Below are 20,460 nucleotides of genomic sequence, written 5' to 3' on the forward strand. Positions count from 1 at the left end.
CCAAACTTCTGGTGGACAATCGTGCATGACAAGATCCTAACTACTAACAACCTAAGAATGAGAGGCATACTGATTACTAATAGATGCTACTTTTGTAAGGAGGAAGAAGAAAGCATCATGCATCTCTTTCTTGAATGACCCTACACTTTAAAGGTTTTGGTCCTACAATTCTTAGATTCAAAAATATGAACTTTACAAGTAGGTATCTTACATCAACATTTTCATTTGGTGATAATAAAAAAGGGGTGTCACCAACAAAGTTATAGTTCAATGTACAACATATGATGAGTAAAAATATTTCTACTCCATACATACAATTTGGCCAATTTGTTCAAGCTTTATACCTTAAATTGGTAAATCAATACCTTTCCTTGACTATATTTTTTTTGGCATAGGTGGTTGAATAATTTGAATTTCACTAAACTTTGTGTTCCAACTAGGTTCTCTGGCTAACTATTTCTAAAGACATCCTTCTTGTCTTTTGGTAGTGGACATTAAAATATAAGAAGGCATTACAGTGTCTTTGATAGGACTCTTATTGGCCTTCTAAGGAGAACCAGGTTGAGGATTACATCTTTTAGCACTCTCTTTGTAGTCAGTTTAAGGCTAAGCCTTCCAATCAAAAGCTTGGATTACATCTATTATCAACTATTTCCAACACCTTTTCAACCATTTTTGTGGACCTAATTGTGAAATTTCAAACACGTAGCATTTCTATGATATTAAATTTATGATTGGCTGTTGGTTTCCAACTTGGCTATCCTTACACTATGTTTAAAGACCATGGATGCTCCACAACTTGTAGAGTTATTCTACAATCTTGTTTGTAAATTTTGGATTTCTACTCACCATCATTTTAGATCAGTAATCATGCTTGTTGAGTCACTTTTGGAAATCATTGTGGAAGCTTTGTGTTGTCAAATGCACTTCTCTTCATTCATTCATTCACGCTAACTGGATTTATTATTAGAGGAAAAAGCAATGAGATACCTTTTTCAATGTTATTGAACATAGCCATGGCCCATAACTAAGCTAGGCATGACTCTAAAGAGCATTTCTATTTTGATATATTTTATGCCTTAAAAATTTTCTCATCATATGAAATTTTTGTGACTTTCGTTGCTCCGAAGACCTTCCACTAGCAAAATGAACAAGACACTATCTTTGTGCCCAAGGCATTTCATAATTGACTTTAAGTTCATCATTCCTTTGAAGATGATGATTGTGTTTGAATTATTTTGAATGAACAAAGGTTTCACATCAAAATAGCACAATCTAAAGTTTTTCAAATTTTAGTACTATGCATCTTTCTACATGCATTTGGACCCAATGCCTTTTAACTTGATCCTTTAGCTCAGCTTGGTAATTTTAATGTTGTCAATTTGATTAGGCATAAGTTGGATGAACTGTCTTACTCAGAGGAGGGGATTTCTATCTCTCATATGTAGGCTACAATTCCCAATTTTAAACATCACTTGGCTAGAGTTACTTCACTTGATGTTTAGCTCCACAGAAGCAACAAATGAAATATAACTAAATACCCTGTTTGCTATAAGGGAACACTACTAACTTAGACAAAATGGTCCTGTAAGTCTATTGTCCCCATTTTTTCTCTCAAATCTCAATTACACATTGGGTACAATTTCCTTTAAGCAGGGATGAAACTATAAGGGCATATTATATTCTTAGAATGTTAACTAAAGTCTTCATGCAAGTAGGCTGAGAAAATTGAAAATAAGATATATGACAACTATATAGGTAGCTAGATATAAAATACTCAATAGCTAGAACAATTACATGGGATGGACATAAATAAAATCCAAAGACAAAAAAAGTGCCAAAGAGAAGATTTGTGAATGTAGACTCCTAAGGTATCTCCCTTTGATTGTGAAGATCTTTTATGGCAATTAATTCTCACTTCACAAGCCTGGGTGGAAAACATTATTTACCTAGAAACAAAATCCCATTCAATTTTATTATTAATATATACTATTAATTAAAGCTTAAAAGTAATAATAAGTGGAATTAAACCGAGTAACAATTAGGTGGAAAATTGGAGTAGTTGCAAATATCATACAAATAATTGGATGATTTATTTACAAATAAAGAATTGTTTTTATAGAGATGTTTCTAAAAAGAAACATACAAATAATAGAATGAATCTATTTTACAAGATATTTACAAAATTTACAAGTGACCATTAAAATAGAAATAAATATTAGAGATATTATTTTAATAGACTCCTTGAATGATCAACTTATCAACAACACCAAGCTACCCCTTGAATTTCACAAACTTCTCTAGAAGCAGGGACTTGGTGAGAATATCAGCAGTTTGGTTAGTGGTAGGAACAAATTGCAAATTAATAGATCCACTATTAACCAGAAGATGGATAAAATGATAATGAATGTTAATATTCTTAGTGCGCTCATGGAAATTGGATTTTTGGTAAGATTGAGAACCCCTTGATTATCACTAAAGATGGGTGAAGGGCTTGCCTAAGACATGGATGATGGAAAGCATCCTACGAACCCAAATTTCCTCACAACCTACTTTAACTATTCCTTGATATTCAACTTTCATTAATGAAAGAGATACAACCTACTACTTTTTATTGGTCCAAGTGATAACACCTATGCCCAAACTAAAAACATACTCAAAAAGTAGACTTCTTTTCATTAACAAAGCCTCCCTAGTTTGAGTCTATGTAGATGATGAGTCAAACATCTTTGGTTCATCCATAGAGGTACCAAAATCTAGGAGTGCTCTGGACATAACACAAGATGAATTTTTTTGTAGCCCAATGATTTTAAGTAGGAGCTATCTTGAAATGAGATATGTAACTCATTGCAAAGTTGAGATCAGGTTTGGTGGCTATGAAATATATTAAACTGCCCACTAGTTGTTTGAATGTAGATTCATTCTTAATAGGAGAAACAAATTTAGCTGATAACTTGAGACCAAACTCCATACGTGTAGATGTACATTTATAATCTCACATTTTGGATTTGTCTAGCAAAGCTCGTGCATACTTAGGTTGAGAGATGAAGACACCAGGTTACTATTGCCACCTTGACATTTAACAATAGTGAAGCCCAATGTTGGTCAGTTCTAAAGACTGAAAAAGATGTTTGATTCCCTAAATCAATGATTCAAAACTACCAATGGTAATCAAATCATCAAATTATCTAATTATAATGATGATATCACTACAAGGTAGTCTTGACATACAAAATTGAGTTAGGAGGATTCCTCTAAAAACCCTAATTATTGAGGTACTTATCAATTTTCATGTACCATGCCCATGGAGCTTGTTTGAGGCCACATGGTGCTTTCACCAGTTTGAGTACCTGGTGTTCTTTATTGGTAACCTTGAATCTAGGAGGTTGTGTCATGTATACTTCTTCCTATGACTCACCATTTAGAAACACATTCTTGACATCCATTTGATAGACTTTCTAGTCACATTGAGCTGCCATGGCAATGACTAATCTAATGGTGCTCATCTTTGCAGTGGGAGCAATGATCTCTTCATAGTCATTTCCTTCCTATTGAGAGAAGCCTTTGGAAAAAAGATGAGTCTTGTACTTAATTAAAGTACCATTAGCTTTGTATTTGACTTTTTAGAGCCATTTGCAATCAATGGGTTTCTTTCTTGAAGGAAGATCTAACAAAACTCAAGTGTTATTTTTCAACAAGCTATGATGCTCAATTTGTATAGTTTATTCCCACTCAGGTGTCCCTTTCACCTCTATGTGTTTGAGGTTCATACACACTATTATTGGTGGCCATGAGTGAAAAATTTACAAAGTCAGAAGGTATTCTCTTATTCTGAGCATTTCTACCCTTGATGAGCTCATCATCATGAAGATCACCAATCATCTTAGCTCACCATTTAGGTCAGAGAGTAGAAGTGCTAACATTTGAAGTAGGAGGTGCAAGGGGATCATCATCATCAAGTAGAAGATTAGTTGAACCCTAAGAAAAATTACATGGTGTAGCTAGATGTCTAGGTGAGCCTACAGGAGAAGGAAGTGGTGGAGAGGCAAAACAACTGGATCCTTCTCAGTTAAAGCCCTCCCATTAGGTGGACCTAATGGAAGACAAATATCCAAGTCTTAAGTTTAAAGAGATTGATCCTTTGCCATTGTGGCTGGAGGAGAGTTGAAATGGCCCTTGTTCCTCATTAGAGACTACATCATGAACAAAAATGATGATTACTCTTAATGTCAACTAGGTGATAGACTTTGTGATTTATCAATGTAGCTACTTAGCACAAGTCTCTAGCTCCTAGAATCTATTTTGGTGTGTTTAACATTAGGGATCTAGATAAATGCATTGGATATAAAAAAATTGAGATGAATAATTTTGGGCTTATGACCTGACTAGGCTTATTCTAGAGTTTTCTTCTTGATAACCACTATAGGAGAGAGATTGAGAAGATAGAGGATAGTGTGGATAGCTACAACCTAAAATTTCTTTAGAATGTTCTTGAGTCCAAGCATAGACTAAGCCATTTCAGTGATTGTGTGGTTTTGATGCTCATTGACACCATTATATTGAGGGGTGTTGAGTGTTGTTAATTGGTGCTATATACCATGTTGATCATAGAGTTAGGAAAACCCTCCCTCATTGTGAATTCCAAGAATAATAATATGTTGACAAGATTCTTTTTCTACAAATGTTTTGAACTTTGTACTACAACAAATGCCTCTAATTTTTGATGAAGAAAATACACCCACATTTTATGAGTGGAATCATCAACAAAAACTAAAAGAAAAACCTAGATCCGGTAATAAAGGGAGTAGCCATAGGTCCACAAAAATTAGCATGGACTAATTATAATACCTTACAAGCTCTTTAGGAGTCACCATCTAAAAAGTGGAGTGCATTGTTGCTACACAAACTCCAAGATTCTGGGATTAAATCTTTGGTAGTCCAATGGCAAAAAGATCTTTTCCAACAAGATGAGAAATATAGTGCACATTCAAGTGTCCACATCACTAATGCCAGAGGTACTATGTAACAACCACTTTTTCCTATGTGTTAACTAACAGCTAACATATCAAAGAAATACATTTATTACTTCATTTTCATAGGAATACAATTATATCAGTTATGTTCATGTGAATGAGATTAACAATTACAATAAGTTAAATGAAATTTCATAACTAACAATTGAAAACACCATCAATGAATTTACTATGGAAATTAAAATCAATCTAGAGATACTTTTGCAAACACCTAGGTTAGTCCAAAAATACCACTTAGGATCAAATGATGATTACCGTCCAATACCTCTATATCAAATCAAATGACGATTACCATCCAATACCTCTACATCAAAATCAAATGATGATTACCATCAAATACCACTATATCAATTAGGGCATCACATACCACTATATCAATTAGGGCATCTATTATCATTGGATCATTTAGGGCATCACATACCACTATGTTAATTAGGGCATCAATTACAATTGGATCATCTAGGGCATCAGATACCACTATATCATTTGGGGCATTAGATACCACTATATCATTTAGGGCATTAGATACCATTGTATCATTTAGGACATCAAATACCACTGTATCATTTAGGGTGTCAATTACCTCTGTTTCATTCCTTTTCTTCCTATTGCTAACTATGGCAATAACATAAGATTCGAAGATATGCTCATAATCATTATTCTTATAAATGAAAGACTGAAATAAAAATCCTATAGATATATTCCATATTTAGTTGGAAGGTCAACCGATCTAAATGGTTACCAATCATATTGATGAGAAAGGTTGCTTTCATTAAAAGAAATGACTAAAGTCAATGATATACAATAATCCATCATATCTTCTACTTGTATAAATATCATAAAAGTAAAAATACTTGTTACTAATAAAGGTTTGAATGCTCAACTTATCTTTATCTGATGTACATCTTGACATCTTGTGGAGAGGGGAAACATTGTTAGGGGCTTAACCACCCAACAACAGACCTTAAACTTATCCCCACACTTTTTGTTACTAGAAAGGCTCTCCCTACCCTAAATAGACATGGAACACCTTGTTAACTACTAAGAATTATAGCTACTTAATCAAACCACTCGACTTGACAATAGAGAATGAATTGGACATACATGAGCTTTTAAATGATTTTCTTTTTAAAATAATATATATATTGTTATGTCACATCTAATTTTATTTCATGTTATTGCAGATTTCTCTCTCTCACCTCTTCACCTCTTCCTTGGCCATATAGTCGGGTGAGTCCTAGATGTATAAATCTCAGAGTAAACCAACTCATTCTACTAATCCTCAACTAGTGTATGACTATTACATGTTTTAATATATGACAGCTTTTATGACTTGAGAAAATAATCTTAAGACTTGAAAAAGTACAATTTGATTCTATCTTACAGTAGTAAAATAAAGATGTTTAGACTTATCATGAACAATTGTTCTTGACTCAATACGAAAAGATTAGTCACATTGATAATATAGTACAGATTTCTCTTGCACGTACTTCCTTCTACTATAATTTCAAATGAAAGAATAAAAGAATAAAGATGTATCACTTCAAAAGGAAATGACCACTTAACCTGGTCTAATTTAATGGAAATGTGAGCCTTGGCTTGACGTTAAACAGGCAATTCCCTCAATGAAGCAATCTGTATGCAATTTCCAAAATATGTCTAATTTTTGACCTTCAACAAAGGGGTAGAACATAAAGTAATAACATGGAAAAATATGCAGAGGTAAATTGTGTGGAGACAATATTCATCCCTTGCCTTCTCTTACCTTGGAAATTTAGACTTTCCAAGGAACTATTCAATATTATATAACATAGACGATACATGACATCTTATGGAAAGAATCCTTACTACTATAAATACACGCACAATAATATAGAAAAAGAATACTATGTTTCATTCGAAAATGGTATGCCAACCACATAACCTGATTAGCTTGTGAGAAAGAAGAGCTTTTGCTAGATGTTATCAATTAGTCGCTTCTTGTAAAATATCCTGTATGCAATCTTAGAGTGATTAACAATTCCAATTTTCAGCAAAGGTAAAGAGAGGGAAATAATGTGGCTAGAAATTCAGAGTTAAATTCATGAAGGACAAGAATACAAATTCATATATATATATATATATATATACCCCTAGTTTCTCACTGCTTCCAAATATATAAGGAGGCATTCATTTTCTTAAAGGCTTCCAAGAAGTTGTAACTCTTAAAGAAATGTTTCACTTTCTTGGATGTCAATATAATATACCAAGTGTGCATTTTGGTTTCAAGTAAAGAGATGAATAAATAAGGAAAAGAATTTTAAGGTTATAAACCAAAAAAATATTATAAACATATTTATTTACTTGCACATAAATATATCTTATTAAGATGGCACATAGTAAATGTTCATTCAAGGTCATACCTTTTTAAATATGTATATCTAAATACATGTTTCATCTTGGAAGATTTATTTTATATTCTTGTACATGCATTTAAATGTATGTATTAAATAGATAAAATCATGAATAAGAATAATATTATGATTTCACCTTTAATTTATATTTATGTGTACGTACAAAAATATGTATTATAATGATGTGGTGGAAAAGTCACCCAAAAGCCATTTGAGGTATGCATTAATTAAGTTAATATTTTAAATGTTTATTTAATAACTCATGCATGTCTAATGTGTGTATCCTATTATGTAGTCACTAAGTTCTCAACCATAGTGATTCACAATCCATACCCATTTGCCTAGTGATGGTGATGCTCCTGTACCTAATTCTTTTCTGACACTTCTTCCACCTCTTTGATGTGCTCCTTACAAGAAAATTCTCTATAGTTAAATCATGTTACCATAACAAGTTATTAATCATAAATAATCATAACGACCAACCACCTTTTCAATTTCATGAATTCATGATAAATAGTCGACTAGCATGTTATCTTCATATGAAATCATAAGGATTAACCATCTTACCAATTCATAGGATTATAACAAATTTAACTGTCAATTGACTTCATGTGAACCTCAACGACTATATGAACATTTTAAACTAGGTCAAAAATTGGGATGTAACAAACTAATAGAGGAGTGACCATAATCTTCAATACCAATGGCATCCGTTAGTTGAGTTTTTCAATCAATGATATCTCACAGATATAAATTGAAGGTGACATCAAGTTGATGAGAATATCTTAGAATTTGAATAACAAAGAGAAGTTGAGTTCCATTCCTAGAGCATAGGACATATCAAGGAAAATCAATTTCCTTCCTCTAGATTGAATTTGGATATTGCCTCTTTTGGAAATGACACATTCTTCGAATCTTCCAAAAATAACTAAATCTGAATGACTAAAAATCTGTGAACCAATCTCAATGTTGAGTGAAGTGTTAGGAGGCATTTGAATCAATATACCAAGTAGAGGATTATACATGATCCATAGATCTTTTAGCCATGAAGGCATAATAGGGAGATTCACTTAACTCGCTGTGCTTTGCAATTGCATTAAACATTTTTCTTCTAATGATTAAGCAAAAGGATTTTGTTGAGAAGATGGGTATAATTGATAATTATTTGTGGATTTAGTTGAGAAGGGTTTGAGTGTTAGAAGATGAGTTAGTGCCACTACCAAATTATTGTTTTTAGTGATGTTGTTGGAGAAGCATTATATAGAGATAAAAAATTGAAACATTAGAATGAGTGAAGCAATGTTGAGAGTTTCAACAAAGTGCACATAAGAAGATGAGAAACTCTTCAAGGTGATCACCACCATGCATTCTTCCATTTTACATCCAATGGCTTCCAATTGATTATGAATATCCTTGATTTTATAGAGATGCTCCTACATGGATATATGATAATCCATCATGATGGAGAAGAGCATGTTCTTCAAAAATAATGAACAACTTTTGTTTGCGATTTCATGCAAACTTTTCAAATTGCTCCACATTTCTGTAGTTGTCTTATGGAAGGAACTTGTGATGATGATGGAAAGTTTGATGAGCATGACAACTTTTTAATTTTTCTCATTAGATTTATCCCATTCTTTTCCTTCATCAAAAAGATGAGTAGATGTTCCCAAAACAATTTTATCAAGGCAAATCTATATTCAAATACGGTCATCATGCACTACTTCCATGTGTTGTTGTTTCTACTATTGAATTCTTGAGTACCTTCTAAACGAATCTTGGTCAAAGATTCCATTGCATGCTTTTGAGGCATGAAAAAGGAGAAGACTAGGTGGCTGAATGTACAAATTTGAATATGTTGATTGTAGAGGCAAAAACATGCACAAATTGCAATGTGAGTTTGTTGGTACAAAATTTGAGGCACCAAGAAAATTTTGAAGACAACTTAGTTGAGGTCTCAAAAAACCCACCAAGAATCAATAAATAGAATAAAATTTGAACTAGCACAAAAAATGACATACCTAGAAAAATCTAAAAGCAACCCAGTTGAGGTCTTAGAAATAAACCAAGAATTTAACATCAGATTTTCAATCTGATAAAAGAATTGAGTTTTGAAAAAACCCTTAGCTGGCTACAAAAATCTTCAAAAAATGGTAGATAATGTGGGGTGGAATATGTTCCTATTGGCTTGGATCATGAATAGAGGCATGGAAATTTTTTTGGAAAGCTAGAATCACCCATTTTACCACCCTCGTCCTAGAATCCTTTGGAACCTCCTCCCCTCACCTATTTTCTAGTGCATCTGGAAGGAGAGGAATAATCAGGTCTTCTAGGAGGAGGAAAGGGGAGAGGAGGTTTTGTGAGAGATATTGAGAAAACTCATCATGGAGAATGTGTTGGTGACTAAGTATAGAGTGCCATGGAAACCACCAAGTACGAAGGAGGAGGAAATTACTGGGAGTTAGAATATTCTTCCCAACTTCTAGATATTTGACAACTTGAAATTGTTATCTAGAAAAAGTACCCATTGGATCCCACCCATATTGTCTACTATCAAACTCAACTTTGATGATTCAGTGCATGGTATTCAAGTGACAATAGGAAGTGTGTTGTGAAATGAAAGGGTGATGTTTTGTTAGCCTTCTTAGGGAATGTTGGCAAGGGTACCAATAGCATGATAGAGGCCACTACCTTACTTTGGGGTCTAAAATTTGTTGTGGAAATGAAAGTAAGTAAATTAACCATTGAAGGTGGCTCTAAACTAGTCAGACTCTGTCAAAAGGTGAGCTAAACTAGTTTGGGCTCTACATGACATTATGGGGGACATATGGTATCTCCTAACTACCCTTGAGCATTATGACTTACAACACACTTACATGGAAGGCAATGTGGTGCCTAACACTCTGGAAGGGTTGGGATTTGATATCAAAAGCATAAAAATCTAGAAGAGTATTGAGTTATTACCAGGTCATATGAATTCCCTTACTAGTAGGGAAAAGACTACTCTAAAATATTCTTTATGACTATCAAATTTTGGAGAATGGGAAAATTTGGTGGCCTTTCTATAATTATGATGGTTAAGATCACTTTGAATTTGACAAGATATTTTGTGATAATCAAACATGTGGTTTGTTTCACGTGAGGGCATGGAAAAGGGGATGAAATTAATAACCACGACTTCAAATTTAGCACCATCATTTTTTGGTGTTATCGATTGATTACAAAAAAAGTTTCCTTTATTATTATTGCTAGATCATTAAGATATTACATGTGGATTATTTGCATTCCTTGTAATGATGCTTTAAGTTGGCAAGTACATTCTGGATTTTACATCCCCATGAAGAGTAACAAAAAAGGCACTTTAACTACTAGACATTGCTAAAGGAAGGCCATGGTTGGTTACAATGAAAATTGTTCCTAAAAATTCATCTATAGCTAGAAGGATAGGTGGGTTACTATCAATGGCATAACCTTTCAAGTGAATGAGGAATCCATTTCTATGGTGACATGCCTAGAAATAAGTAGTAGGAAATGTCAAGTTATGAAGGTAGTAGATGAAGCTAGCTTGGCTAGTTTCTTTAGAGGCAATGAGGCCCAAAACTAGTACCATGGTAGTTTTAGGAGATATAAGCTTTTGGAGCCCTAAGATGATGTGTGCTTGATCATTATGAAGTATCTTACCCTAGACAATGTGTATTATTTTTACCATTTCCCTTTGCTTAACCATTTTCATAATAGGGAATTTATATGCATTCCTTTCTTTTTGATGCATACCCTCAAAGAGACTATGATGGATGCTAGGAAGAAAAAGAAGAAAGGGGCTAATTTCACTATCTTATACCAAGTGCTAATGTTTCATCTTTTTCAGTTTCACCTAGCCCTTTTCCCTCCTTGTGTGATTACCATTGATATTCTCCTTCCCTCTAGCCCCCCCCTTTGTCTAGAGTTTGTTGGGGGTAGCTGTGATCCTACTCCTCAACCCTCATCAAGCCAAACCCCAGTTAAGGGTAGGAAAAAAAAACCTAGCTTTAGAACCAATTGCCAATAAAAAAGATTAAAACTAATAAGAGAGTGGAGGTGGAAATTGGGGACTCCAATGATGAAATGTGTGAGAGTAGAAGAAGGTTGGGAAGATTAGCTAAGACCCATGGTAGATACAAACAAAAGGCCAATTTCTCTTAGGAGGAAGAGGAGGAAGACACCATTTTGGAGGAGACTGATAAACTCTTAGGTGATGGTTAGGAGAAGGGGAAGGATGAGATTAATAAAGAGGTGGAGAAGTGGGACAACATAATCAATGACACTTTATATTTTGAGGCAGAGAACCCTAACATGGAGCCCACTTGCCCCCCGAAGACCCCACACATATTTCTACTACCATCCCCATACCTTTTGTTGTTAACTAAGATAATCCCAAACCTAAAAAAGCCTCCCGGATACTATCTCTTCTCCTATAAGGAAAGATGGCCTGGAAAATTTTAGAGCCCCCACTAATAATTTGGATGTGCAAGACAAAAGAAACTCTTTGGTGAACTACAAACAGGACCCTAAAGCTAGGTGTTGCGGAGGATGGGGATGTTACCTATAAAGATTTGCAAGAGTTGAAGGATAGGTGCATTACACTAGATAAAGTTCACTCTAAAGGTGACCCATGTGGCTGTGACCACTCTCCAACTTCTACCTCATGAGTGGAAGGAAGAGGGTCTAGGAAAGGAGGAATCGAAGTTGCTCTACAACTCCCGTACTGAAGATTGGGCTAAAGTCCTCCTTGCTGGGAAGGGAAACATAAAAGATACCAGTTAGTGGCCTCTTGGTGCTTGGTGTTTTTTGGATTTTTCCTAGTTTTTCTCTCCATCCTATGGTGATGGTTATGTTTTTTCTATTAAGCTTTGATATTGGTTGTAGGTGGTACATTGTGATGACCACCTACATGCCCTGTGTTAACTTGATAAACCTTGTTGTTGTTAAGAGTATGAACTCTAGTACTATTAATTTTTTTTGTGTTGATACTTATGTTTTTGATGTAAATCGTTAGGGGTCTATGTGGTTGTCTGCTAGTTTTTCACTAATGTTGTAAAGGGCTAGCTCCTAGTTTTGGCTACTTTTATATCAAAAACATTGTCATCCCCATTAGTAATAAAACTTAATTATGAAATATGAAAATTTAAATCTTTTGAAACATGAAAATGTAAAAGTATTATAAAATATGCAAATCTAAAACATGCAAAGCAAATCCATTTTGAAATATCAAAATCTAAAACTAATATGAAAATGCACATTAAAAACACACAAATGAAAATTATTTCAAATATATAAATCAAATAAATTTTGAAAGAAAATTTGAAATCTCAATGAAACATGCAATGCTAAAGTATTACATGCAAATTTTAAAAAAATTGAATATAATTTTAAATCTAAATGAAGCTACGTGAAACTGAAATCTAAATCAAAGTATAACATTACAACTAATTTTCAAACTAATTCTAAATCTCAATCTAAATGAATGACTAACTTTAAATACAAAACTAAATAAAAAATAAAAAATACAAATGTCACTTGCAAAAAATTTACTCCAGAACTTCAATCTACCCCTCTTTAAAAACTCCAATCTACTCCAAAACACACAAAAAATAAATAAATGAGGAGCCTTTATTTTATAACTTGTAAGAGGCTTGTCATATCCCCCAATGGATGTCCCTTGACATTCCACAAAATTGTCTCACATTCCCCTGCCCCCCTAGAAAATAAGCATGAATGTGCATGCAAAAATATATTTAATAAAAAAATAAAATGTTTCATGTCTGAAATGTTTTAAAGTAATTATTTCAGGCCTAATTTTCAAATCGTATTTATCTAGGTCCTATTATTTCAACCCTTTTTTTTTGGGTTATATTATTTTGACCCTATTTTTTTGGCCCCAATTTTTTGAGCATTATTGGCCCTATTTCTTTAGGCCTATTATTTTGGCCAGCTATTATTTCAGGAATATTTTTGTTTTTTAAATTTTATAAATTTATATTGAACTAAATTGTTTGTTGTTGGAAACTACAATTCAAAATTTTGTTATTTTTTCATTGATGTCAAACCTTACTAAAGATACATTTACTAATAGTGTAGACTGTCATATCTATTGACTGGTGAAGAGGATTTGAAAAGAGATAACTAGATGAACTACTGCAGTTATTGAGTAAAGAGGAGCAAGTATGATGCATTTACAATGGGCACTTGATCAATTAGTATTTGAAAAGATAATGTGTTGTTTAATCATTATATGAAGTGAAGAAGATATTTGAGTTGATTCTTAGAAGAGAAGAAAAGATGTTGAGTAAAACATTAAGCTTGGCCAAGCGACAATTTTACTAGGCTAATGAAGCAAAAAATTAAGGAACTTAAGAAATGGCCGAGAAAACAATATCATCCGAGCAATAGTTATGGCTAAGCAAGATGAAGAAGAAAATGTAGTAGTGACCAAGCTACATAGTGTTGACTGAGAAAATGAACATAATGATGACTAAGTGTCAAGAAAATAATAGTTTGTGAAAGAATCAAGTTTGAGGCCAACATAGTTGAATTTTTAAATTGGTCAAAACATGTGGATGATAAGGATTGATGAGCTGGAGTATTTAATGCATGAATTGATTTTGTTATAAAATCAAAGGAAAAGATTTAAAGATAATTTTCTAGAAGTATCAAGAAAGGAGTAGAAGGACAACATTATGATTAGATTCATTCAACTTGATTAAACCATACAATTTATGGTGATGTTTTAAGTGACAAAACGTCAAAGCTACCTATTTAATGAGGCATAAGAGATATTTAATAAGGTTATTTTATTGTTGATTGGAAATTTTGTGGAGAACTTGTGAAGAATAGAGTAGCAAAGGAAAAGTGAGAAGATTGGTGAAGTGTTATTGCTTGAAGGGTTGCCAACAAAATTAGAGGTGGAGATCATAAAGAAGTCTAGTCAATGAACCAACAAATGAGTCAAATGGATATCTAAATTTGCAAAGTTATGTTGTATCTTAATAGATCAAACCTAGTTGTTACTTTCCAAACATTGTAGCAATCAAAATCTTTTAATCAAGGTTGACCTAACAATCATTTTATAAATTTTTTAATCAAGGTGACATTCTAATGGAATAATCCAAAGTCCTCTAACCATGCCACTCCTAATAGGGTGATTAAATCCTCTAACAAGGTCACACCTAATAGTGTGTTTTGTAACATTTAACAAGGTTGGCTCTTAACCAAGCTCACTTCAGAAGAGTGAAAAGTGGTAGCATGTTACTTGGTGGTTTTTCCCAAATGGGTTTCCATGTTAAGTCCTAGTATCATATATATGTGAATGTTTTATCTGTGATGCATGTTATTTGTTGTTGTTTATTTTTTGTTAGTCGATATATATTGAACAAAGAACTAAATGATGAATGAATGAGTTAAGTAGCTAATGAGTTTCTATGTTGGTTGAGTAGTTTTATGAGTATGTAGCCACTCATTTTTCCTTTTTATCCATGTGAAATCTTTTGTAGCATATTCCTGTGTTTGGATTTGGATTTGGTCATTGATTGTATAGAATGGCTCTCAACGTAACTGTAAAAATAAAATTTATTAAATAAATAATTAAAATATTTTATTATTTATAAATCATTATTGTATATATATTTAAAAAATAATATTATTATCTAAATTTTTATATAACCTATGTGAAAAATCAATAGTTGATATATGTTACAATATAAATAAACAAAAATAGTATTAAATAAATTAGAAGTGACATTTATTGTTAGATATATTTGTGTTTATAAAAGTAGAGTAAGAAATATTTTAAGATTTAAAAAATCTTTAATTTATTTATGTAATAAAAATACAAAGATAGAATATATTTGTCTTTTAAAAAATTTGGCAATAAGGAATTTTTTTACTATTATGAATCTATTTATTTTTTACTATTAGGTTGAGATTGACCTGAAATTGCAAAAATAATTATGTTGATAGACATTCTATACAATGGTAGCACAAATCCATATTTAAGTATGAGAATATGCCAAAATATATTCCTTGTCAATAAAAAATAAAAGGGAGTAGTTACAAAATTTTAAATTAAATACAAAATTATTAAATCAAAAAATGAAAAAACATTGCCAAAATAAAAGTTGACCAAAATAATAGGACCCCAAATGGTAAGGTCGAAATAATAGGGCCAAAAGAGGCAAGAGCCTACAACATAATGGTAAATTGTGAGCCTCTTATCAAAGAGGTCTTGGGTTCGAATCTACTCACACTTAATAAATAATGATAATAATTAACCACAACACATAATAATGTATCTTGGCTCTAGCCTCTTATCGATAAAAAAAAATTAGGGCCAAAAAAAGGACCCAAAAAAATAAGGCTAAAGAATAGGACCTAAAAAAATAGGGCCAAAAAAATAGGATCAAAATAATTTCATTAAAAAATTCAAATATAAATAATTTATTTTGCTAAATATATTTTTGCATGCACGTTCATGCTTTTTTTTTTGTGGGGAGTGGGGGAATTCAAAATTAATTCATGGAATGTCAAGATAAATCAATTTGGTTTGCCTCTCACATATTCTGATGATGCCTCTCACATTGCCAATCTATTCTTTAGAGAAGTTATCATGAAACATGGTTTACCCTCATAAATCATATTTGACAGAGATGTTAAATTTTAGGGTCACTTTTGGAGGACTCTTTGGAAGAAACTAGGCACAAACCTTTCCTTCAATTTCGCTTATCACCTACAAATAGATGGGTACATTGAAGTGGTAAATAGATCACTAGACAATCTCCTAAGGTACCTAACAAATTAATATGATCAAACATGGGATTATATTATCCCTTAGACTAAATTTTCATTTAATGATACCAACAATAGGAGTACTGGGAAAACACCCTTCTAAGTTAACTATGGACTACACCTAAGGGGAATTGTGGAACTCAAGAAATTGCCCAATGATTTCAAAACCAATGCAGAAGGTTAAGAACTAGCACAATTGATAAAAAAGATACACGATAAAAAAAATAAAGCTTGGAAGCCTCTACAAGAAAGTAAAAAGTACATGCAGATTAAAAAAGAAGGCAACTCACTTCAAGATTGACAACAAAGTATGGGTATACTTGAACAAGGGCATATTACACAAAAGCCAACACACCAAACTATAGATGAAAAAGATGGGGCCCTATATAATTCTCAACAAACTAGGAGAAAATTTATATGAAATATCCTTGCCTCCAACATGTTTTGTTTCTCATATTTTTTGTCTATGTGATCTCACTCCTTTTAAAGGTGATGTAGGTGAACTTGTGCAGGATGGAGATTCACAACGGCTCAAAGAATTTCCCCATGACCAACTAGTCTAGCTAAGGAATATTCTTGATAGAAACATGGTCAAACTAACTATAGGACTAGAAAATAGGTTAGAATGTAACATACTATGAGAAACTAAAAAAAATCAATTCGAATGCTCTAGACCCTTCTAATCTACCATGAAAACCAATTGAAATAAAGATAATAAAACAAGTAAACCCCCTCTTCAATTGTAGTTATGGTGCAAGAGGACCTACAATGAATCCAAACCTTATAGAGCAAGTCAAAAAACTCAGATCCTAATATAAAACCTTGAATCTCAAAATAAAACCTCAAAAAGATTAATCAAATAGGCATCTAGACCAAATTGTATGACCTAGTTCCAAGATTGGCACTGTTATAAGCCCTTGGTCAACTATGGTCAAAGATGGTAAAAGGGGCCTAGAATATTAGGATTTTGGATTATTTCATGTTTTAACATGTTTAGGACCTATTTGGGACATTAGATTTAAGTTTTCATAACATTTTCTTATAAAGCACAAAAGTGCAAAAAATGCAAAATGCTCAAAAAGTTGTCAAGCAACTTTTTGCATATCAAAGGAAAAAATTCCCCAATGGACATAAAAAGTTTGAAATGTTGTTATGATCATTGGAAGGCCTATAATAAGGCCTTTCAGGTAGGTTGATGAGAGTAATTTATGTCCCAAACCATACCATATTTTAGCCTTTGTCTAACTCTTCACACTCATTTCAATCCCCATTTTCTATTACATCCTCTCCTTCTATGTTGCATATGATCTAATATTTAGGAGTAATATTTAATCTAGTTATTAGATAGAATATGTGAATAAATAGATGAAATTGTGTTTATTTAACATGTTGATAATATGTTATGGTTCTTCCTGTCACATTTGAATTGAAACTTATTGTGGATGATGCTAGCCTGCAACCTTGTCATGTTATCATGTTATCATTTAAAATATTTATGGACTCGAAAAAACTGGGATGCTTTCCACCTCATTTTTTTCTAAAGAACTTTGTACATAGAGAGAACATCCAAGCTAAGCTAAGTACCAACAAATAAACATGAGCCAACATCAGAAAATGTATCTCCACATCTCGCTTGGACTAAATTTTGTTATGAACAACCATTTCAAACCATGAAACAACAACTATAGAAGATATTGTTTTGCTAGAATGATTTAAATAATTGTCTATTCTTGGCATGAGACCAAAATCTATTATATTGCTACATATCTATTATTATTTGGTTATTGAAACAAGATGGAGGACTTCATACATGGCAGGAACATATTGTCATTTCCTATTCTTTGCTGCAACTACCTACAACCTATAAATAATCTTGTACGTTAGCTACTATTTGGTTTTATTATCTCTATTCTAGTCTATATTGTTATAAGTTGTATATATATAAGTAGTAGGAGATATAAGTATGGGGATATACATGTACAATCCTATAGAAAACATTGCATTGTATAGAGACTATTATCATTCTGAATTTAAACTCCATATTCACATGATTACTAAGCTGTAAAAATAGATCTCTTCATCACCAGGTGGCTAAGGAGGTGGCCCACTCTAAAGTTACCTAGTGATCTTATTTTATTTATGTATGGAATGCATTTAAGTTAGTTTTCATTTGCATTTTAATTAGCTTAGCATTACATGGTATGCATTTAATCATAGTATATTAGTTTTTGTGTTCAATATTTGTATTTGATTATATAATAAAATTTCCTATAAATTAGATTATGAGTTGATAATTTATTAAAGAGCTATAGTTATTTTTATCATACAATATTTTTGTTAGGAGTTGTTTCCAATTCAGTAAGTTTCTATCATTAGAAGTGACAGTTCCTATCATAAAATCATTTTGATTTGTTGCAAGTTTGTTTTCAAGTGTCATAGTTGCATTCATAATCCATCATCTCACAATTATCATTCGTTGATGGCATATTGCTCAAACACGTTTCACAAGCTTATGCTCTTGGATTGACACATATAGAACGAAAAAATTCCATCATAAATAATTAATTATTTCATATTATTTGCCCCAATATTGGCCTATTAGGGGTGATAGGCAGAGAGATAATGTATTTTCAACTTTCAATCAATAAAAATTCATGTTTTTATTTCAAACAACTTGCTATCCTATGTTGTATAGATTTTTCTAGAGTCTAAAACCTAATTTTTTGGATAGGTTGATGAAGTAACTTCCCAATCCTTCTAGTTTTAAGTCTCCATCTATTCCATAGCTCAAGGTATTCACATTTTGTGTAAGTAGGTCTAGATTTCTTGCCAACCTAGGGTTTTGAAGCATTTTTTCAGCATAGAGGAGGATTTCACCATGGAAGTTTAACAACCTTTGGTGAAATCCTAGTATTGTATATGTACTTTATGATGTAAGTGGCTTTAAGTTTGTACTTGTAGGGGTCCTTGAGAAATTTGATGCCCTAGATATGCAAGTCCCATGTGCCTGCTAGGAAAAGGATGCAACATCTCCCACAGCTCTAACCAAAGTCGACATCAAGGCTTGAAATCAAGTTTGTAACTTGTCTAGGTTTTTGCTCTCATGTTACCATAATTTTTTTGTAGGATGGAGTCCTAGGACATGTACTTCCTTTGTAAAATGGAAGCCTAATTACCCTAGTTGCCTAAGCGAGAAAGTGAACAAAAGCCCATTTGTATGTGTCATCAAATGTTGGTGTCTTAGCATGTTTTGTAGGTCCCAAAAGGGTATCCAAAATTGGATCCTTTTCTTGGATTGTGTGGAGATATTTCCTTTAAATTCTTATTTTCATCAAAAAGGGCTACTAGCCTTTTTGGATGGCTCAAAAAAGAAACTATGTGGAAAAACTTACATAGTTTTGTTTTAACCATTGTTTCATGTTATTGGTGACCTAAATTGAATATCTCCATGTGTTGGAGTCTACCTTTGCAATTTGAAGAATTTTAAGGTTATTCTCACAAAATTGGTCAAATTGTGCATTGTGAGCAACTTGTGATAAGTTATCTTGTTCATAAGGTTCCCTAGTGGTAAGAGTTTTCCTTGTTTGGGTGTAGGGTTGTGATAACTTGGTATCATCCTTGTAGCACTTGTGATTGGTGCTTGAACATTTGATAATCTTTACCAAGAGGTTTGATTGAAGGACTTTAATGAAGAGGGTTTTTGGACTAGTTGATCACCTTATGATCAATCCCACTAGGCTCCATTGCATCAAGTTCCCACATCCTTCTTTCTTCTCCATTTGATGTAGCTCCAATTTCCTATATTGCACACATTTGAAAGCAAAAGAATAAGATGGGATGATTCTGTTGAGACTACTAGAAGTGTGGTTTGGACGTAATATGAGAATAGAGACTCTAAAGATAAAAAATGAGAGCAAGACAACCCAATTTATAGACAAAATGCAAGAGATGAGACATGAATGAGAGGATGGAAACTTGTCAATTTGAATGTGCAACTTGGCATGTTATTTCTTAGAATATCTATGATGAAAATGACACAATATACCAAATGTAGGATTCTAAGACACATAAAAGTAAACATGGCTATAAGTGGAAGATGATCTATGACGTGCATATGACACCTCAAAGCCACTTGTAGACAAGAATCTACAATGATGATGGCTTATTATAGTAATGCATAAGGAATAATATATATCAAATATGACAGATATTAG

This window comes from Cupressus sempervirens, chromosome 4 (genome assembly GCF_028749045.1).
Source record: "Cupressus sempervirens isolate cs-2001-9-10 chromosome 4, ASM2874904v1, whole genome shotgun sequence".
Taxonomy (NCBI): Eukaryota; Viridiplantae; Streptophyta; class Pinopsida; order Cupressales; family Cupressaceae; genus Cupressus; species Cupressus sempervirens.